Here is a 13840-nt window from a genome sequence, read left to right as displayed (position 1 = left end):
CCCTTAGAATAATGAAATTTTTATAATATGGTTGTAGTTGAAATATACAGTAGTGTTAATATTTCGTACATTAAAATTTGAACTTTTGAATGACAATTAGTAGCGATTGGGTATCCGTATATAACTTTAGGTAACAATTAAATCATGATAGTGGTATAACCATTTATTTATATCTAGATGAGACATGCCAAATCGATCATTTTGATCTCAAACGCCAGCACTTCCAACTGATTTTGTTGAAGTTTCCTACAGTGTTAGGGACCGGAGTCGGACTCCCGATACTTTACAAACGTGTTGTATGTTAAATTTTATCGTTAAAAACCACACAAAGGGCGGTCGCACCCCTCACCCCTCTGAATGAAAACCCTTTGAAAATTTATTTTTGCTTATTTTTACGAGTTTCTCCCTGTAAAGATAGCATAAATGTTGTCTACGTACATCACTCCCAGCGCCGCACTCGGTAACGGTTTTAAAACATCAAATCAAACAAATTAACTGACTACCCACTCTACCCATACTTAAGTTGTAGTGAGTGAAAGCTGGTGAGATTGCTCACAAATTATAAAATTATCTTTTGGCGAAACAGTGTGCTTTATAAATACGCACCATTGAAGCCATTTAACAGAATAATAATAATAAAATTCTCAAGCCTTAAACAATAATCAAAATAAATGGCAGGAAAGGGCGGCAAATCTTTTAGAACGACTGCCGACAAACTGTTAAGCAGTTTGGCAGATTAGTATTAAGTAAAATCGATGTAACTTTTATGAGACAATAAATTAAAAAAAAAAAAAAATCTACTGCTACGGCTAAACAACAATTTAAAAAAAAGAAGAATGGTAAAGTACAACAATGTAATTCGTAGCATTTTCTTATCTTGATTAACACTTACCAATACTAAACTTTCTGCAGATGTTCAACAGAAGAGTATTCAAAAGGGAAAAGGCTAGGCAGAGTCTTAGCTCAAGAGCAAGATTCAAACTGCCAGTAAGCCGCGTGGACAAGTTGATTCGGAAATTAGTTCCGCAACATTCAAATTTAATTCAAATTCAATTTAATCAAAGGGTTTTGTTGATTATATTTTAATTTCTTAACAAATTCCATTTTAAATTCTAGGACATTTCAACTGCTTTAAAATAAGGTCACCTTTGTGTATGTAGACAAGATAAAAACATAAATCAATGAGTTTCATTAAACTCTTAAAAATTAGACAAAATAAAATTTTACATACAATACAACAGGTTGATAAAGTATCAGAAGTCCGATCCCTAACACACTATAAAACATTTTCGATAATATATTGGACTAATGTAATTGAAGACTTATTTTTAAAAACCATAACTTTTTAATGCTAATAATAACGCCACATACGAGATACGTTGCGTAATGCAAGCATGAGAATGTAATTACTGGACATTCCATTATATTAGAAATAATTATTTAACAAGAATTTAATCGTTATTCTATTATTCCAAAAAGCTATTATAATTTACGCTTTTAGGTGATTCAGATATAATGGCAATAAAGAAAGAGTACTTATTTAATTGTTTTAGTAAAGCTAAGATTGTGTGTTTTTATGACTTAATTTATTATTATATTAAATACTCATTGTGTATCGATATAAAATTCTATACACCTTTTGGTCATATTTGTTCCCACTTGTTCTATTGATCAGCTCTTTGGTATAAGTACTCAATAGAACATGCAGGAACAAATGTTTTATAAGAGTTCATTAAGAAATTGAGTAACTATTCTGTGATATTGAACTGAATAGGCACTGACTTTCATGGACTGAATAATAAAATATTTTCCTATGACTTACCACTTCATTTTTCTTTATGTTTATATTCATATTATCGTGCAGTACTACGCTATTTTTACTAAACACGCTCAGTGGTAGCTAATCAGAAATGTAAATAAATAGATGTCAATTTATAAAAGCCACTAAACTTCCGCTATATGGTATTTACAAAACCGCAGTCAATTTGTGAAATACTAAAAGTCCGAATATAGTGTTAATTGAACAAGTGTTGATAGTTAAGACTTTACAATCGCATACGAAAATAATTAGCTGTTATGTTATAGATTAACTTGGCAGCTTTTTGGTACCGACTTTCATATTTATTATTATTGTTATAACTGAAAAATATTTGTATTCGTTTACTTTCTATACAGTATGTCTTCATAAACTGGTGCATATATAAAAATTGATGAAACATTTTTAGAGAAGAAAAAAAATTATTTATTATCATTTTTATATAGATTTATTTTTCTTTAAATTACCTTCTGTTGACTTTATTAAGAAAACGTTATAACTTTTGATACTAATAATACCTCTTAATTCAAAAGCTATAAAGTTTTCTTTACAATAAGTCAACAGAAGGTAACTAAACAAAAATCTATAAAAAATTTATTAGATTTTTTGTAATTTTTTTCCTTTGCTAAAAATAGGTCATATTATGTGCACTTTATGAAGACTTAAACTGTAGTATGTTAAAGCTAAAATGGTTGTTTCTTTGAATTTGAAATGTCTGACAATCAATATTGAATTATTTATACATATAGTATAGATGTTACGGTCAAAGTGATAAATGTGAAAATTATGAATAATCGCCGGTTATTATGAATAATTACCGCATGATTTGGTAAATGTGATTAATATGAGGTCATTTATGTGTGTATAAAACTAAATAGGCGGCTTAGGGGTGGCCCAAGGGCCACCCCCGCCGCACCTTAACCTATTTTTCACTTTAAATCAAAACATTATGTTATAGGCATCATGGAAAAGTAATATTATGCAAGAAACATTCCAAACTCATTATGTCAAATTATATTAATATATGATATCAAAACGTTCAAAAGTTTGGCTGTAAGTACACGAACACGTACACAAGATGTTGTTCTCTTTTATGAAATTTGTTAGTACTAAGGCTGAATTATTAAATAATCACTGTTAAATGTGATTAATTTATCACTTTTACCGCGACTGTCGGGAATTATTCATAATAACCGGTTATTATTAATAATTTTCAATTTATCACATTAACCGTAACATATACATAATTAAAGCTTCAACCAAACCAACGCGTGCAGATCGCTCGCCGGTGCGATCTGCACGCGTTAGTGTGGTTGACAATAGTGGCTTTTATTAATATTTTCTTTTCTTTCAGAGAATATTTTCTTTCAGAGATTTACATATTCAAATTGCCGGTTCTTTGAATTTGAAATGGCTGATAAATTGATAATAAAATTATTATTTTAATTCATTATGCAATATACTTGATTTACTATAGGTGTTTCGTATTTACTCACTGTCAGACTTGAGTATAAATATTATTTTCTTTAAGAGATTTACATATTCAAATTGCTGTTTCTCTGAATTTGAAATGTCTGACAATCAATATATTAAATTATTATTTAAATTTGTATGTAGTATACTTGATATACTTTAATAATTCTTATCTGAAATATGTTATTAGTTTAACATTTTACTGTTTCGTATTTACTTACTATCGGACTTGTGATAATATAATTTGACTATAATATTTTCGTTCAGAGGTAGTTATTTTTACATAATTATTCAATTTGTAAGCAGCTGGTAGAACTATTAATCTTAGTTATATTAGGACTACTAAGTTATTATGAACCTACTACAACATTGATGACAAAAAGTACAGAGCCCCGATTACGGTAACTTTTATAACGTCTACAATCCAGACGCGTTTCTGATTCTGCGATACGATTGGTCAAAACAGCTGACGTACGCTGTTGAACGACCAATCGTATCGCAGAATCGAGAAGCGTGTCTGGATTGTTGACGTTAAAAATTACCGTAATTTAGACTCTGGGCATGGTTCGGAGCTATTGTTGGCAATATTTTATGCCTAATGTTTAAAGCAGGATAACTATAATGGTAATTACAAATAGAATGTAAATTTATCAGTCATTGTGTTACTTTAACAGGTCATTTATTGTTTAAATCGTGTGAAAATCAGTAATACCCAAGACGTTCCGTCGCGCGTGTTTTGAAACGCTAACGATGAGTTTCGCAACGTGTGAATCCAAACTATGCAAAGGTTTTCATTTTATCGACTAACTATATTATAAACAATATAAATACTGTAAAGTTTAATTATATCCGTTGCGTGAAATATTTACAAAAATCCTTAATAACTTTCACGTGTATAATATTAGTAAGTACGATTATCCTGCATTTAAACATATGGTTAATATAAGTAACTAAATGTATTATTTTTTGTTGTAAAATATTTTCCTAGTTTATTTTTGTTATTAATATGGAATGTAACATTTCTAAGTTAAGTGCAATTATAGAATGTGAAATTATGTTGGAGTAGATAATATTGTATTAATTTCTCATTTATTTTGTAGAATCTATTTCCATGTACATTTTCATATTGCGAAAGCTGTACTTATATTTTGAACAATGTATTTCAGAGCCAATTTGTAAACGAATTTGAAGACTAGTAGTAGTCACATAACATGTAGGTAACATTTGTAGAATTCGATTGTCCTCTAATTTTGAGTGATAGTTTGGTACCCCAGTTCAAAATTGAATAAGTACGTATATCGCTGGAATTGAAATAATAAACAGTTGCCGCCAACTGTTATTTTTCGACTGTTTATCATTATTAAAATCAGTTCAAAATGTATTGTTTTAAATTAATCGACAATCGAATTCCGTAACCTGTAAATGGCATTCGGCTAAGGCTACAGATTTGTAATCAGCTATCAGTCCAGTAATATCAGGTTATCATAGCAGAAGTAATTTGTCAGCGTATTTACTTATTTTCATATCTACATTAATGACATCACATCATAAGTAATACATTTTTCAATAAAAGATAAATCAAATTGTTACAAATGCGTTTAATTTTTAAGTTTCCCATTAAACCCACCCACAATTATGATAGTCAGATATAGGCAGCATTTAAACCTAGTTGTATGTAGGTAACTACTTACTTAATATTTTATTGCATCATGTTGGTAGGTACATACCTATACCCATAGCTGGGCATTAACTCGTTAATCCGTTAATTAACGAAGTTAACATTTCTATTAACGGATTAACTTTTAAGTTAACTTTAAAAAATGTTAACGGACTCGTTAACTTCCGTTAAATTATCCTAAGTCCGTTAATCGTTAATCCAGTACCTACTATTTACCAAAAGCACGCTGAAAAACGCTAGAAAAACGCGTTCTGACAAGTACGTTTGGGCTTCCAGAACTTCCAGAACCCAAAACAACAGTTTTTGTAACCAGAACACTAACGACATTTTTTGTTAGTATGTGTGGGACAACTCTTTAAGACTAGTTTTCCTCAACCGATTGAGCTGAAATTTGGTATACTTATGTAAGTCCGATGACAATGCAATGTTATGGTACCATTGAGCTGGTCTGATGATGGAGTCATGAGGTGGCCATAGGAACTCCTAAATGAAACGGCGGCATCGCATCGAATTTGGGTTCGTTGGATTTGTCTTTTCGAGCACTTTAGTACTAGATGATGTCCAGGGTCCTGATGATGGAGTCAGGAGGTGGCCATAGGAATTCCTAAACGAAACGATGGAAACTTATCGAGTTTGGGTTTGCTGGATTTGTCTTTTCGAGCACTTTGGTGCTAAATTGTATTGTAATTGAACCAAGGCTCTGAGATTGAGATAGGTACTACTAAAAAGTGTAAAATAAAATTATAACTTTTTTAAAAACAAGCTTGAAGAAAGAGAAAGAAATGCAGTTGTACTAAAACGAAAAAAATAATTGTACTTATGCAAGGTTCAAATAATTTCGAAAACTTGTCGCGCAAACAAAAAAAATTGGCCAAGTGCGTGTCGTGCCACGCGCAGTGTAGGGTTCCGTAGTGGTCCGTCGTTACCACAGTATATTTCAGAAGCAAGCAATTACTTCATCTACAGTCACTTTTCATATTTTCTTCTAAGGAATTTTCACTAGTTAAGAAGTTGTGTAATTAAAAAAATTAAATATTGTTTATTGACAAAAAGTTTTATACAATATTTGTGCGGAGACTTCCCAGTAAGTAATCGGAGATACTTGTGTTGAGAATGTCTCGCATCTTTCCAAACGGTAAACAAAATTACATAGCTTTTTGCAAAATACAATTTGTAGAGGTAGAAAAGAGTGAGTGTTGTAATACATGAGTTATAGCCTGACCAGGAACATAAAAACCCTCGCCATGTTGCGGAAAACTAATGGTACTAATTTCTTTTAATGGCAACAGTAACTGAAAACTTCATTGACATGTCACCTTGCATGTCAGTCTATTGCTGTCAAAGTGTAAACAAACCACAGATATGGAAACAAACTTTATTTTAAATGTGCGCAATTAATTTTGTGAATTAAATTGCTAAAATCTTTTTATAGTCGTGAAAGAAAAGTGGTTCACAATGTGTTAAAGTATTTGTCGAAGAGAAATACTAAGGGTTCGGACAATATTTTCATTGAATAATGTTTCCGACAAAGGTTGTCAAATTGACTGACATGTTTATCGTATAGTACAGTCCACTATGAAAATTAGCTGTGGTTTGTTTCAACTACCTATTTTAAATTTCTTTGTCACTTTCTAAGTGTTGAATTTTATGGAATTGGGAAAGAAGTAGGTACCGAGTTTGAAGCGTTCATGAGCAGACATTGCAGTTGAATATTCAAGTTCTGAATTTGATTATTGATGAATAATAAAATAAATCCTACTAGCTCGATTGATGGTTTCATTTAATTTATTTAAACCAGGTTACCTATAATAATATTTTTTCGTTAATTTATGAAAATATCAAATTAGCCCGTAATCCTAAATCCTGATACATAAAGTTTTAGCCTATTAATTTAACACAGGTACGACTGTACTCAGTGTTGCACTATAAAATGCAATTGACGCGCCTCTATGCCAGGGTTTTTATGTTCCTGGTCAGGCTATAAATGACTATTACTCTCAAAGTAATTGCTATATCTTAACCGCTATAGTTTTCCTTGAAAGTTCATGAATAGCAGTATTATCACGAATTTTTCCAGATTTTTCAAGCCAACAGTTTAGTTTTTAGAGGGGGGACGCCCTACTCGAACAAAAATTGGCACTTTAAAATTTAATAATTTGCAAACAGATCCCTAAATGGAAAAAAAGTCTTAGGAACCCCTAAGCCATTTTAAAAGACCTATCTAACGATACCCCACGCGATGGGGTTGAAGATGAAAAAAAAATCATCCCTACTTTACAGGCAGGGGAGCTACCCAAAAAAAAAAATATTTTTTTTTCAAAATTTATTCTACCGTTTTGTCGGCGTTATTAATATACATATCTCTACAAAATTACAGCTCCCTAGTGCCAATAGTTTCCAAGCAAAACCTCGGACAGACAGACAGACATATCGAAACTATAAGGGTTCCTTGTCAGGACTACGGAACGGAACCATAAAAAAGATAAATAAATTCCATGCGCGATACAAGCTTTCGAAATTATTTGAACCTTGTATACAATTATTTTTTTCGTTTTATTATCATGTGTTAACGGAATAACGATTAACGTTAACTTGCGTTAAGTCTTGTGAAATGTAACTTTTAACGAAGTTAATATTTTTATTAACGGTTTAACGATTAACGAAGTTAACTATTTGATTAACGGTGCCCAGCTATGCCTATACCTACAATGAGGATCAGTACTGTTGTAGAAAATTCAATAAAACTAGTATCTACGTTAATCTTTAAGACATAAGAAAGATATATTTTTTTGAATTATCCAAATCGGACCATTACTTACGAAGATATTAAGTAATAAACATAGGCCGTTTTTGCCGCTAAAAGTCAACGTACGCAAGGCCGCGTGACGTCATTATATCCGAATCGAGCGCAGCCGGCGTACTATTGGGATGGAAAATATTTTTTTCCGGCTAAACTATCAGTTTTAGAAAAAAAATTTTAATAACATTTATTCTTCAAAATAAACTAACCTATCGACCAGTAATTTTTAAAAATAAAAATTGTGAAAAATAAGTATCGCTATGTCCAAAAACCACATTTTCATAGGATTCGATGCAATGCGGAGACGCGGTTGGGGTGAGTGTAACTTAATGATTGTTTGTATTGAACATAATAATACATAATATGATGCTATGGGGGATAAGTCATACCCAGCTTATAGCCTGGGGGGAGGGGCAAGCCTTACCCAGCTTCAGGGGGTAAGTAATACCCAGCTTCCGGCCGAGGGGGAGTCATACCTAGCTTATGCTTATGGACTGGGGGAAGGGGCTAGCCTTACCCAGCTTCTGGCTTGGGGAGGGGGGTGGGGGGAGGGGTCAAGTCATAACCAGTTTCTATGGGCTGGGGGGAGGGGCTAGCCTTACCCAGCTTATGGCCTGGGGGAGGGGGGGGGGGGGGGGTCAAGCCATACCCAGTTTCTGGCATGGGGGGGGGGGGTGTCATACCCAGCTTCTGGCCGAAGGGGAGTCATATCCAGCTTATGCTTATGGCCTGGGGGTAGGGGCAAGCCTTACCTAGCTTCTGGCCTGGGGGGAGGGGGAGGGGTCAAGTCATACCCAGTTTCGGGCCGGGGGGGGGGGGGGGGGTAAATCATACCCAACTTCTGGCCGAGGGGGAAGTCATGCCCAGCTTATGACCTGGGGAGAGGAGAGGGGCGGGGTAGTCATACCCAGCTTCTAGGCAAAGATTAAATAGATTTCCAGCACGGAGCGGCTGTCCTTTCCTGCAGCAGCTGGCCCGCCCATGGGAACGGCGAATAGATAGGTAGGTGCGTAGGTTTAACTCAGAAAAACTAAATAACAGGTAGGTATTGCGTGTACATCGAAATGATTTTCATAGCAATGTCTTGTAGCCTAGGCAAAGTGTATTCTGCCTCAGCTATACCTTATTGTTAGAAGTAAATAAATTAATACTTATACATTTTTATATTTTACTTGGAAGAAGATATGACTCTAACAACACTTATGAACACTTTATTTGAATAAATCGACAAATATACCACCGCGGAGACCCCAATCGCGTCTCTGCGTGCCATTGAATCGTATGAGCGTATGGATTTTTTGCGTTATTTTTCACAATTTCTATTTTTTAAAATTACTTATCGATAGCTTACTTTATTCTGATGAATAAATGTCATTACAAGTTTTTCTCTAAAACTGATAATTTGGCTAGAAAAAAATATTTTCTATCCACGCAGTACGTCGGCAGCGTTCGGATCGGATATAATGACGTCATCGTCCCCGCGCCAGGCGGTCAGTGAACTTTTTTAGTAATTTGGCCATAACTTCGTCAATTTTTGTCGTAGAACAAAAATTTTTGCACTTTGTATTAAGGATTTCTTAGCCCTATAAATCTGCATTCACAGCTAAAAATCGAAATGATCCTCATTAGGTCTTTTAAATATAATCAATCCCGAAAACATGAGCGTGCATGAGCCCTGAGCCCTGAGCCCCGATTACGGTAAATTTTAACGTTTCCAATCCAGACGCGTTTCTGATTCTGCAATACGATTGGTCAAAACAGCTGACGTACGCTGTTGAACGACCAATCGTATCGCAGAATCGAGAAGCGTGTCTGGATTGTTGACGTTAAAAATTACCGTAATCGGGGCTCTTATTCGAGTGGAGTGGAGATGAAAAATTAATGAATTTAAAAAAAAAAAAAAAAAAAGTTATTAAAAAAAAAAAAAAAAAAAAATTTCATCCCCACTCCACTGTTTTTTTGACTTGACTCGGGAAAATCATTCATTTTTCATCCCCACCCCACTGTTCTAGTCCAGTCATTTAAGCTTAAATTAGGTCAGAATCTCGGAATTCGAGATACCCAGCTGTAAGTCTGTAAATACTTGTATATTGACACCCTAAAAGTTGTCTCAAAACCTACATATGGTAGGGTGTAAGCAACTATTAAATTTTAAGGTCAAAGGTCACAAAAATCGGTTTTTTGCGCTTTTTTTGGAAATATCTCATTTCCTATGGGTTTTTTGCTATTTGTATTTATTATCAATATTGTAGAATACTAAATTCTCACAAATTTTGTTTAAAAAATTTTTTATACGGTGAACCGTTTTCGAGATAGAGGGCGGAGAGCGCGCGGTCACTGCATCACTTCAGGTCAACTTAAGCGGTTTAGGTTTTTCATACAAAAGGATTTTCCCGCTAATTCCCGTGGGAATTTCGGTATTTACTTGTTGTAAATAAGCTTTAAGTTTACTAAGGTACCTACATGCCAAATTTCAAGCGTCTAACTTCCGTTAAGCGTTTAGATTTTTCATACAAAAGGATTTTCCCGCTAATTCCTGTTCCCGTAGGAATTCCTAAGTAAACTATAACCTGCCCAGGTGTATGAAGAATAATTGTACCAAGTTTCGTTAAAATCCGTCGAGTAGTTTTTGTTTCTATAAGGAACATACAGACGGACAGACAGACAGACAAAAATTTTACTGATTGCATTTTTGGCATCAGTATCGATCACTAATCACCCCCTGATAGTTATTTTGAAAATATATTTCATGTATAGAATTCTGTCCGTCTGTATGTTCCTTATAGAAACAAAAACTACTCGACGGATTTTAACGAAACTTGGTACAATTATTCTTCATACATCTGGGCAGGTTATAGTATACTTAGGAATTCCCACGGGAACAGGAATTAGCGGGAAAATCCTTTTGTATGAAAAATCTAAACCGCTTAAGTAGACCTGAAGTGATGCAGTGACCGCGCGCTCTCCGCCCTCTATCTCGAAAACGGTTCACCGTATAAAAAAGTTTTTGAACAAAATTTGTAGAGAATTTAGTATTCTACAATATTGATAATAAATACAAATAGCAAAAAACCCATAGGAAATGAGATATTTCTAAAAAAAGCGCAAAAAACCGATTTTTGTGACCGTTGACCTTGAAATTTAATAGTTGCTTACACCCTACCATATCGATAGTGGAAGTATCAATTAATGTAAGGGACATTTTGGCCAAAATGAGTTATATATACCAACGCATTCAGAATTTTCGGCTCTATCGATTGGTATACTTGAAATGTTGATATCTTTAAAAAAATGTCCCTTACCTTAAACATTTTTAGTCGTCTGAATACGACTTTTGGGGAAACAAATGATTTAAAGGACGTAAATTCCTTTTAATAATACAATTCAGCCCTTACCCTAAACTGTTGGTTTTAACTTTTGAACTCATTGAACCTTACTTCATTTAAAACTTTTTGATTTATTATAATTAGGCCCTTACGTTAATATGCATATAGGATATCAATTACTTTTTTTGGTGGTGATATGTATTTAATGCCTCCCACTCCTACTACACTTATGAACACTAAGTTGTCTTGTTTCTATCTTTTTTCTGTTCATTTTTACGCAGTTGGGTTTTTGACCGAGGGGCTGAAGGCTCTTCAGAAGCTGTTCAATTCCGTCATCCTCGAAGGAAAAACGCCTACGGTATGGCACAGAAGTGTGGTGACACTCTTCTTCAAAAAAGGCGACAAAACCTTGTTGAAGAATTATAGACCCATCTCACTTCCGAGCCATGTCTACAAGCTGTTTTCGAGAGTCATTACGAATCGTCTCGCTCGTAAGCTCGATGACTTCCAGCCTCTCAATCTCTCAATCGCTTTAGTACACCACATACATACGCCACGGCAGATTATACAGAAGACCGAGGAGTATAGTCAGTCACTTTGCCTGGCGTTTGTGGACTATGAGAAAGCTTCGATCGAGACCTGGGCAGTACCTACTACAGTTTCTCCAACGGTGTCAAATTGACTACCTATATCGATACATCGAAATGTTGAAAGGCTTGTACGAAAACGCCACAATGTCGTTCCGTCTCCAGGATCAAGACTCGAAACCAGTTGCAGCAGCAGACAGGGGGAACTGAAAACTCCGAAACTGTTTCTGGACTGGAACGGATTCGGCATAAATATCAACGGTGAGTAAATAACCCACCTTCGATTCGCAAACGATATCATAGCCATGGCTGAGACCGTGGAAGATCTAGGCACAATGCACAATGGCCTGAGTCGAGCCTCTCAACAAGGGGGTCTTAAAATGAAATATGGACAAGACAAAATCATGTCAAATGTCCGTGTTGCACCCACTCCTCTAAAGGTTGGATACTCTACACTCGGCAGTTGTTGACACTTATATATACCTAGTACAAACAGTCCAGTTAGGCTACACTATAACGTGTCACGCGGACCGTCCAGTGCGGATCCGCTTCACACAGCCGATTTGTAAACTTCGAGGAAGCATTTTAGAGTAATGCGGTCCGCAGGAATCGCTCGCTCCCTATCAGTTCATACAGATTGGCTGTGCGGAGCGATCCGCACTGACGGTCTGCGTGACACTAAAACCAGCCTTAGGTAGGTCTAACTTCGAGGAAGAGGTCAATCGTCGAATCCAACTCGGCTGGCAACGTTCAGGAAGCTTCGTGATATTCTCACGTCTGAAATATCGCACTGTCTCAAGACAAAAGTCTTTGATAACTTATGGATCTGAGACGTGGTCGCTTACTGTGGGCCTCATAAGAAGACTCAAGGTCAAAGGCGATGGAGCGTGCTATGCTCGTAGTGATTGAACCAGAAATGACGTGATCCGCAGGAGAACCAAAGTGACTGACATAGTCCGCAGAATCGCTAAAATCAAGTGGCAGTGGATGGAGCTCGTAGCTTGCAAAGCTGATGGCCGCTGGGGCAGAAAAATTCTTGAGTGGCGACCACGAGCTGGAAGACGTAATGTGCTGCAGACCCCCACTAGGTCGACCGACGATCTGGTGAAGGTTGTAGGAGGTGCCTGGATGCGGGCGGCGCAGGACCGGTTGTTGTGGAAATCCTTGGGGGAAGACCTTTGTCCAGCAGTGGACGTCATTCGGCTAAAACGAACGATGATTGAAAAAAAAAACCTAACTGCGTAAAAATGAACAGAAAAAGATAGAAACAAGACAACTTGTTCACAAATGCAGACGTAGGCATCATCAGTGACTAAATGTTTTGTTGGTGATGTGTATTTGATGCCTCCAACTGCATTTGTGAACACTAAGTTGTCTTGTTTCTATCTCTTCTCTTCGTTTTGTTAATGAATACTCGAATGCAACCTCTACTTACATCAGGTTTCAATGTTAAAATTGTCAAGTTACAATAATATTACTGTCGTGTTTATTCTTAAATGTACCTTACAACATACATGACATTCCATACTGTGAAATTTCAACATTGTAAGGTACAGTCAAGCTCGTTTTTTTAATGTAAGGGACATGCTATCTTTTAAACTACCCATTTTTCGAAAATTTGGCGTTTATATTATGAAAGAACAGAAAATTCTAAGAAACTTTGCCATAGAAACTATTTAAATCGTAACATCACATAAAAAGATATTGAGGTATAAAGAAAAAAAAAATCGTTTTTTGGCTCTCCTGAAAAGTCGTGTTTTGTCCCTTACAGTAATTGATATTTCCACTATCGATATGTAGGTTTTGAGACAACTTTTAGGGTGTCAATATACACGTATTTACAGACTTACAGCTGGGTATAGACGACCCACGCTGAACTGTCCCACCAAACTCAATGACAGGGGGGCGCTACCATCGTTCAACTATATGGTTTCCAACATGGCAAAAATCTGAACCAGCGATCCGGTATTGACGGTGGCGCCCCACTGTCAATGTCATCGACAGGACAGTCCAGTATTTTGGAACTATATCTCGAATTCCGAGGTGAGCTTACTATAATGACTGGACTATCGGTGTGTGTTCACATTGACTCGACTTGGCTAATTTCCGCGCAGTGTAAAAGCAGCAGGCTAATTTCAGCGCAGTGTAAATCCACCATAA

The sequence above is a fragment of the Ostrinia nubilalis genome, chromosome Z (genome assembly GCF_963855985.1).
Source record: "Ostrinia nubilalis chromosome Z, ilOstNubi1.1, whole genome shotgun sequence".
Taxonomy (NCBI): Eukaryota; Metazoa; Arthropoda; class Insecta; order Lepidoptera; family Crambidae; genus Ostrinia; species Ostrinia nubilalis.
This window is presented reverse-complemented; position numbering follows the sequence as displayed.